Here is a 10,776-nt window from a genome sequence, read left to right as displayed (position 1 = left end):
ACTTGAGATGGCTTGACGATGGAGTTTTATCCAAATCCCCCGGTGGTTTATGGAATTCTCATCAAATATTATGACATGGTTTTTGATATTAGGGGCCATTTAACATTAATAATTTTCAAAAGGCCAAGGTGAGAAGATATTAAATTCTTTTGGTTGTGCTATTGTATGATTTTATGATATTAAATTCTAGAAGCAATAAACCTATGTTATCATTCATCGCTTATGATTTTATGATATTATTGCCTGCGATTTGAATTATTTTATTTGAGATGATGTCACGACCTCCTTAATCACTATTTTAAATTGTTTTCAAAAAAACAAACGAACAAGCAACAACCCAAGCCAATGATGTCCCAAATTCCATCACTATTTCCAATTGTAGTGAAAACATTTTGGTAAAGAAACAATGGTGTGTTTTCAAGCAAACTAAGCAATCCCTCAAATGAAAATGACAGACGGTATGGTTTCCAAATCTTTATTTCTTAATAGTATTTTTTCACCATGGTAGCCAAAACTATTTGTGCCATAGAAATAACTATTTCGTACATTTGATTATAGTCCTATAAAATTAAGTGCATCTTGCAATCTTCCTTTAGAATTAATTTTAATTTCCCCGGGAACTTTTATTTTCTTTCTCAATATGCTCCGCTTCCATTTTTTCTCAATATGCTCCCCTTCCATTTGTTTCTTTGCTTAGTTCCACATAAGGCTTCACTTTCAAATTCTCTTTTATCATTTTATCCATTATATGGTTGAAAAAATTCTTACATCAAGAATAAAAAGAGATCACTTGATGACAGATTTCAATTAAACAAACTTACATTGTTTTAGTGGGGTGATCTCCATTAATATGTTTATGTTGAACTTACTTATGTTGAAATTATGGTGAAGGCACAGTGGCCGAAGGACAATAATAAATAAAGATAGTAAATGTGAAAAAGAATAGTAAAAAAAGGATAGTAAATGTGAAATGGCGATTCTGAGAATCGCAGGGTGGCAAGGTGATTCTTACAATGGCCCTTTCACATTTACTACCACTTTTTTTTGCCATTGAATCCAAATACATTAGAAGTGAAATTTTAAAAAATTAATATTTCAAACAAAAATAATAAAAATTACAAAATATGTGAAACATTTATGTAGAATTTTATTAAAAATCGATAAAGTTAGGGTTCTAATATGTTCTAATGTGAAAGGGCGATTCTGAGAGTCGTCCCACTTCACATTTTGCAAACATATTTATTATAATAGTATCCAAATGAAATGACTCTTCTCAATAATATTTTTGGTCTAAACTATTATAGTTTTAAATGGTTATAATGTTTTGAGTTTTTATAAATTTTAAATATATTTAAAAAGCTATTTTAACTCAAGAAATTTAAAAATAAAAATAAATCATTAAAAATATAATTAAACAAAAAATGTTCCCCAAATTCCAACCAAAAATAATTGTCTAACCTCAATAGACTTATCCTATTTTAAACATCTATTTTATAAATTTATATTTTTACAACTCCACTACATTTTTACCCCTCCATGATTGTACAACCAAGAAACATTGAAACTACAAGAACATGTTTTAGGTTAAAAGTCCGCTTCAATATCTACCTTTTTGTTTACATGAAGTTGTCAAAGTCTATGTCAGGCAGGCAGTTTTGTAGGGGTGAAGGTGCAGTGGCTGGAGAACAATAATAAATAAAGATAGTAAATTTGAAAAAAGGATAGTAAATGTGAAAGGGCGATTCTGAGAATCACGAGGTGGCAGGGCGATTTTGAGAATCGCCCTTTCGCATTACTATGTTTTTTTTTGCTATTGAATTCAAATACATTACCGTTGAAATTTTAAAAAATTAATATTTTAAACAAAAAAATAAATATTATAGAATATGTGAAGAATTTATGTAAAATTTTACTAAAAATCAATAAAGTTAGTGTTCTAAAATGTTCTAATGTGAAAGGGCGATTTTAAGAATCACCCAGCCACCCTGCGACTCTTAGAATCACCCTTTCACATTTATTATCCTTTCACATTTTGTAAACATATTTATTATAATAGTATCCAAATGAAATCATTGTTCTCAATAATATTTTTGGTCTAAACTATTATAGTTTTAAATGGTTATAATGTTTTGATTTTTTTTAAATATTAAATATATTTAAAAACCTATTTTAACTCAAGAAATTAAAAGAAAAAAATCATTAAAAATATAATTAAACAAGAAATGTCCCCCAAATTCTAGCCAAAAATAACTGTTTAGCCTCAATAGACTTATCCTATTTTCAACATCTACATTATAAATTTGTATTTTTACAACTCGACTAGTTAGTAAGAGAGATTAAAATAAAAATTATAACACAACTTCACTCTAATGGGTTTAACTTGCGATTGTACAACCAACGCCTCTGTGATTGTAAACCCGGCGATTCTCAAAATTGTGTCAGCTGAACTATTGGTAATGTATTTGAATTCAATGGCAAAAAATGATTGTAAACCTGTGGGAATTTTCTTTCTCACCAAGAATTTGAAGATATGGATGAAGGCATTTCTCTTCATAAGTAAAAGTTGTATGTCAAAACATGCCTTGAAAAGTCCAGTTTTGCTAGTGATATGATGACTATAATACCATGATTGTAATGACTTTGTGCGTTTATGATTAAGAGCTTCTTGAGAATATATATATATATGAGATTTTGTGAAAAGTAAAAGATTTCTATAGATATTTTAAAGTATATTTCAAAGTTATATCAATATGATGGTAGAAATGACTCTTAGAAAAGTTATGTGGGAAGATGTTAAATATATATCATTATATTAAACTAATATAATATTATGTTATATAGATAGATAGATAGTGTTAACATAGTTTATATCAATATTCAAATATGTAAATTTTTTGGAAACTGAAAAAAAATTAATATCTTGGAAATCAACGTTAAATTTTGTGCTAAATTATGTAACCTTTAAACCACGTTCAAATCAATTTTTTTGAAATAGCATAAAATACAATTTTATACATTTAAGATTACACATATAGGCTTGATTAATGCATCAATTTTTAAAACAAAACCTCCAAACCTAGGCTAGATTCTAGTTTATAATTACATTCCCATTGGAGATGCATAAAAAATAATAGTTATGCTTGTATTATCAAACATATTATCATAATTTGTAATCTTATAGGTGTGTTACGTTTGTGTTATATATTGTGATCGTGAGTTATAATTGTGAGTTTCTAGATTACTATCTTTAGCTAATCAAATCCACTTGATTAGAGCATGAATAGGCCTAATGGTTAAGAGCATGTTTTTCCTCCTAAGAGGTCACAGGTTCAAAAACTAGAAGCGGTTAGAGTAGGTATGCCTTCGTAGACAATAATCAAATCATTGCATGGAGGTGGGTCTCTTGTCCTACAAACAAGGGGGTCTCATACACCAATTTGTTGTCTGGCTTGGCTATGATGATAGAGATTCTGAAAAGGTTGTTACCATAAGAAACAATGTTGAGATGGGAGTCTGCTGAAACCAGTCGTAGATCTAGGATAATTTTGAAACCTGAAATGGTGGGCATGCATGTGGACTCAGATGGGGCACTAGTTGATGAAAGAGAAGAATATGGAACATCTTTGTGTGCATCGAGTCATTCATCTGAAGATGTGAATTCTGATGGTGTGCAAGAAAATATGAGTGATTTCGAATAGTTGTGTAAGAGAGTTTATATAAGTGATGTTTGCATCGTATCTTGAAATAAAATTTTTGATTTCCATATGGTGTTAAATAAGAAGTTATGAATCATTTTTATGTTGTTTCATTATATGTCTTAATTATGATAATTTTTATTTTTTATAATATCTACAATGCAACATTAAATTAGAGATATAATGTATGTTTCATTCAATATACAAATAATGACATTTTGATTCATTTAGTCATGTAATTTGTTCATAATGTCATGGTTTTTTAATTTTATCGTTGAAAAAATTCTAGTTTATTATGTATCTAGCATGTTATGGTTGAAAACATGTTGAATTTATACTTAGGAAAGAAAAATGTTATTCTACCAAAAAAATTAGTGTGTTTTTTTCCTCATAAACAACTATTTTTTTGCACATAAAAATTCTCTTTTACTAGCATTTTTTAAAAATGTTGAAAATTGGCCCTAAAAAAAAATTGTTGTTCTAGTATCAAAAATTTTTCGTTTTCAAGGTTTTTTTGCATGAAAATTTCACTTTCATTGCCATTTTTAAAACATGTTCAAAATTGACCCTAAAAAAAAAACTATCCTTCCAGTAGACATACATTTTGATTTCAGCATTGTTTTTGATGTTTTTTTAGGGTTTTTTGGCGACAGTTCCCATTTTCAGTTTATAGTTCCCATTTCAATGTTTACATTATTCTATGGATACCAACAACCCTTCTCTTCTTTAGTTTCCTATTTTGGCACATTTTGCAACTGCAATATATCATTTCATTGAAGTATTCATTTGTACCTGGAGTAGGTCTTGTTTCCCGTTTGTCTAAGTATTCAAATGACGATGTGCTATTTCCCTGAATGCACCATGTTTTTTAAACAATAGGACTGAAATTTTTAACTTGGGTATTACTTATTTTTCAAGAGAACATGACCAATGAATAAACGTAGGGAGTGAAACTATGAATATGTAGTTTTTCAATTTATTTTTTGGCTCTTTGATCACTTGATTGTTTCTACTTTTGTTTTTTTGTTGTTTCAAGGTAGTGTTTAGTGCTTCTGTAGGAATTAGATATGAAAAAAATGAGAACTAGGTTCAAAACCCTGAACAAAACTCTACCAATGTGTTGAGTGAGCATTGAAGATCAGTCCAACACTTTGAGGCAAGCTTATTAGAGTGTTCCAACAAGAATTTAACTAGTCACAAATAAATTTTTGAAGTATCATTTTAAAGTTATTTCTAAAAATAAATCCAACTGCCAACCAAATCAACAACGTAAATAATACAAATACCAAAAGCAACATAAATACATCGTCTGCCATTTTGTATAGAATAATGTAATACAAATCTGCGAAGAAAAGTTTTTGGACACTAGTTAGGATCATTACATAAATAAATGTTGAAATATATGACAACGTGTAAAACCATAAAATTATTCTAAAATATGTTGGGTTAAACTTTTATGCATGTAATACTAATTTCATTGAGGAGTTCTGTGATTAAAATGCATGTAGTGAATGTAGACCAATTCAAACTTTACAAGCTACTAAATTCACATGATGTAGTCTTACTAAATTTACTAACATCTCCATAATATTTCTCGAAAACTTATATATATAAATACATTCCTTATTTTGTATATATAAGAGCATCATCTAGAGTTAAGTCGTGGAGACCTAGCAAATTCGCCATTGCACTTTGAATAAAACATAAGTGTATTTGAAGACTCATTAATTACTATACAGAAATGAACAAAAATGTTATAAGATGAAGGATTGCAGGGGGAATGACTTTCCTCCAATATACCACTGAATAAAGCTCCTTTTAGATAAGTTTGACACAGTTTTGATCTCTGCGATATTAAAATGGATACCAATCGATTAGAAGATGAACAGTCCAATATTCAAGTTAACTTGGCACAAGGAATGATTGTGGAAGACCAAAATAATCTATCTATATACCATATCCCATGATTGCACCCCTTCAAGGGAGGACTATAGTTGCTTTAGCTTGAGTCATCCTTGTGGGATATTTGGTCTGGCTAGCTATCTTCTTGAGTAGTCCAAGTACATGATTGACTCTGCCTTTTAATCATGCTCTTCAATATGCCTTTGATGGCAAGGACTAGATGCTCCCTAGCTTTACAAAAGAAGAGCACATACTAAAGGTCCAGAAGACAGAGTAACACCTATTCCTTAGTATTTATGATAGCTGCAACTAGGCAGCCATGGATGTAACATCCATTGAGAAGGGTAGTTGCCATTGTGGCAACATACGGATCACTACATCTTCTTGCTATTGTAAATTATGAGATGCTTTAGAAGAATGGTTTATGTCTATCATCAGAATCACCCCACCCCACTCAACCCAACCCAACGCAACCCACTATATATTCACACTAGTGAAACCAACGAGGTTCCATATATGGTGCTAAAAAAACAAGCAGTGTTGCTAACAAACAAGCATCATTTTCTATATAAATTATTTAAATAAATTTTCATCAGTTTATAATAAAATGTGAAATCAACATTTGAAAAGCAATGTATATTAAGCATATTAAGCATGCATGGAGACTACTAATCGAAGTTCAAGCAATTATTATGGTAGATGAAGCGATATGATGTGCTGCCTTAGAAGAGCACCAATATGCAATAAAGAACCCTCAAATATGTTGGGAAAACGAAAATATATAAAATAATGAAGAGTATTGGTGGCAGAGAGGGTATAAAAACCCAAAATTCTGTTTGTGCTCGCCAGAAAATGGTTGAAAACCATATTTTTCAGACCTAAGATAGCCCTGTAAATACTAACATCCATGGGAGGAAGAGTCACACTGATATAGTGTTGAGAACACAGATAGAGGATCTATAGTGATCTGTTCATCAGCTATAATATGATCATGTAGAAACCCTTCAGACTTACTATGACATCTAACAAATAAACAATATTAATTGTAGCAAAACAACATGAGAGAGAAAAATAGAGAATTGTACTTGGGTAAATATGGCACTGGATCGAAATAATCAATGAATACGTTTTCCAAATGAGTGTACATGAATTTATTCACATCCTTCTAGGGTTGGGCACTAGTGCCCAGAGGGAGACTAGGCCAGCCTAGTCATAAATAATAAAGTGGATAACTTTCCCATATGTAAGCAAATTAAAGCACTCAATACATCAAGTAGTGGGTCGCCATGTGGTCTTAAGTGGAGATTACTCATACTCTAACAATTAATCAATGCTCAAGGAAAAATTTTGTATCAGTAGAAATCTTGAATCATGAACGCATTTATCTTACAGAAATAGTACTATACACATCAACACTGGCTACTAACAATCCATACAGATGAATAATGCATAGATCTAGCTAGAAGGTTTTTCCTCTCTGACCTCTATGTTAGAAAAAAAATCCGATTCACATCCTCTTTTCGGTAAGAGATGAATTTTCTCTGGATTATATTACAAAGGGCAATGCACTGTCTTAAATTTTTGTCGCATAATGCAAAGTAATCTATGTAGAATATTGGGTTTATGTGTTGTCAACCATAGGGTTATAACATTTAAACTGCTTTACATTATTATGAAAGGTAATTTCCCTTGGTATTTTTTAACAGGTACTTGTTAGATTTGTTTATTATCTAGTCCCCTTATTTATTTATATGCAATTGTGTCTTATAACATGATAGTGTTGCACCCTAACCCTTCCCAGGACTTCGTTTGCATATATTCGAACTTGCAATGTATTTTCAAGAGTTTGATAGTGAGATTCCACATCTCCTTCTCTTAGCTCTATAATTTCTATGAAGAGCCTTTAAGAAATCATGTTGAAGGAAATTCCTTCACCTGCTTTGTCAGGAAATAGCTAAGAGACTATTGGCACCAGGTAGCCAAATCTGACAAGCAGTGAGGGTACATGCAAGATAGAAAGCAAGGATTAATGCAAAGGAGTAATTCAAAGGAGTTTATTGACGACATACATATCACCAAACATCTTTCATCCCACTTAGGATGCCTTGCATCGTGCCTGGTTAGTCATAAGATCATGTTGGTCACAACCTTTGTAGCTTAAATAAACAAGTGGTAATACTCTTCATCTTCTAAGATATGTAAAAAACAAATGAAAGGGAGCAAGACACGTAGAGGAAACACATGGAATAACTTTTATTTCTTGCTACCATGAATTTCATTGAAGACAGAATGATACGACAATGATAAGCAAACTTTTAAGATACATTAAGAGGTGTATTTCAAAAGATGTGATCTGTTTTCCATACCTAGCCTCCAAATGTTTATGCATCAGATGGAGTTTTCATGTGATCCTGATATTCTATCATACCTTGGGTTTCTTGGTCTGCTTATTTTTCTCCTCAACTCCTTCCACATCTAGTTTATACAAGTTCTTCACACAAACCCCGATCTACTTCACCTGCCCCATGGCTATGTGTCTCAGGAATGCTTTTCCTTTGTTGAATATCACTTCACAACCATGGTAAACCATCCACTCGATGAATGCTAGTAGACAAACCCCTAATCCTTTACCTTTACCTTTTTTTACTATCCCCTCATACTGAAATTTTGAAGTCAAAATATTTCCTTTCTCTTAAAAAATTTTCTTAAAGTCGCCCTCCGTGCAGTAGTGCTGAATGCAACAATAGACAAGTTGTCTCTAATCATATCAGCATATATGAAAGGGATAGAAGAGGAATTGATGTCCAAGAAATCTTGTCAGTAAAACTTGTCATGTTCTTCTTAGTCGACTACCCCCACAAAACAAAGAGCCCAACAAATCATTGTCTTTATATAAGATAATGTGAATGGTAAGTAAAATAACAACCTCGGTATAGGCGCAAGACAGTAGTTGTCTACAAGCTAGCCGACTTAGGGCGCACTGTCACAATCAATTTTGCAGTTGTTAGATAATATCATCTTAAATTGATATGTTTGTGTCTTAATTGTTAATTGTATTAAATAGGTTTGATCTAAAGTGGTCATTGTCTTAAATATAAAGTTTTGTCTTAAAATATTTTTGTCTCAAACTGCTTTTGTCTTAAATATAAAGTTTTGTCTTAAAATAATTTTGTCTTAAATTGTTTTTGTCTTAAAATAATTTTGTCTTAAACTATTTTTGTCTTAAATATAAAGTTTTGTCTTTAAATTTTTGTCTCAAAATATTTAAGTCTTAAATTATTTTTGTCTTAAATATAGAGTTTTGTCTTAAAATATATTTTTCTCAAACTATTTTTGTCTTGAAATTTATGTTTAAGACAATTCAATTGATATTAAATTTTAATGTAAAATGACTAAAATAAAAAGTGAATTTTTAAAACAAAAGATTTCTTTTGTCTTAAAAAAATGTCTTAAAAGTGCCCTTGGTGTAGTAGTGTTATTGTATTCATTACACTTCAGCTTCCATGGATCATTACCATTGAAGTACTAGGCCCTTATCACTAAAGGGTTGTGATACCAGGTTAATGATGGAATGAAACATAAAAAGAAGATGGTGGGAAAGGCTTGAACCATTATAAAGAAAATATCCATCCAAATGATGTGAATATATTGTCCCTCACTGTAGTGGCTCATCAATAGATAAGGATGACATGTTATCGAAAGATAAATATATTGACTAATCAAGTGGTGATGTAGATCTTTTTGGTTGCATAGGGTCTCAGGCTAATACTTTGTTGTCCATTGGGATCAACATAGTGTCGATCGTTGCAATTTTTTATAATGTTTTATTAGTAAATGATATTTTATGCCACTCAATATACTTTTTTGTTAGTTTTAATGAAATTTTATGTTAGAAAGTAGTATCTTTTCCCATGTTGCAATTACCTATGATTTCTCTCAATATTTCTAATTTCTCGAGATACATTCAAATTGTTAATCTGTCCAATATCTACAGAATCCATTGATGGTTATGTGCCTACAATCAAAATGCCAAATGATTCAATCACATATCCATTTGCAAGGTATATACTTCAAACATATACAATTTTGAACTAAGAGGGACAATATGAATTGAAAACAACTTTTATTTAAGATGTGTGTCTCCTTTTCTTGTTTAGGCAATGTTAATTCTCACCAGACTTTGGCCTCACTAGTCTACTTCCCATTAATACCTATTTTTATCTATCCAATAATGGTTTCATGAATATCTAACACAAAATTCAATCCAAACCAATTTGTTTAATATCTTCATAGGAATTTTACCAAAGATGATATCTTCAATCAAACTTGCCTCAATGGTCTCACAATGAGCTCATATTTCGACATTACAACCCTTACTATGATGCCAAAGATAGAAAATAACTCCTTTTCACTTTGTGGTGTAGGTCCATCCACCAATTCATTTGGATATTCCCATTTGGATATTCCCATTGACGCAATTAAGGGGTGTGCTTGACTACTAGTCGTATGCAAGCTTAAAATCTATTAAGAAAAAATGTATTAATTTAAACCACATAATGTCAATTATGGTACAAATATAATACTCAACAAAAAGAACTTGCTAACAATTGACAAATGATAAGGTGTCCACTAAGTGCATATGTTTCACATGCATGTTACCTTTCCTCTACAGTTTTCATAAAACATAAAATATATTAAATTTTGGTTATTTTTTGGGGATAATTATATAATTTATAAACTAAAAAAAGGTAGTGTGTTAATTTCTTTGTATGCCTATTATACACACAATAGATTTTAAAATGAATTGTATTTAACATAAACCTATAATAGTTGAGAAGTCATGTACTAATGCTAGCATTCATATAAGGTGAGATTCAACTCTAAGCAACAGGGAATGAATAGTTCCATTACGAGAAAAAGAGGGGAAGACAAGCAAGTTCTTGACTAAAACATGAGCATAACCCTTATGTAGAACATGGAAGGAAGGAAGGAAAATAAACTAATCTAGGAATGAAGGAAAATAAACCAAATTCATCATCCAAACAAGGGTTTAGAGGAAATTTGACATAACTTCTTAGCCAAACAAGCAATTGAAAGAACTTAACCAAAATACTTCAATAAGACAAAGGTATATAGGAAAGTTGATAGCATCCATACTAGGTGAAAAGCACCTCTAAGT

This window comes from Pinus tabuliformis, chromosome 4_2 (assembly GCF_031772625.1).
Source record: "Pinus tabuliformis cultivar Carrire ecotype Pingquan chromosome 4_2, CPIR1, whole genome shotgun sequence".
NCBI classification, from domain to species: Eukaryota; Viridiplantae; Streptophyta; class Pinopsida; order Pinales; family Pinaceae; genus Pinus; species Pinus tabuliformis.
Note: the sequence above shows the minus strand (reverse complement) of the source record.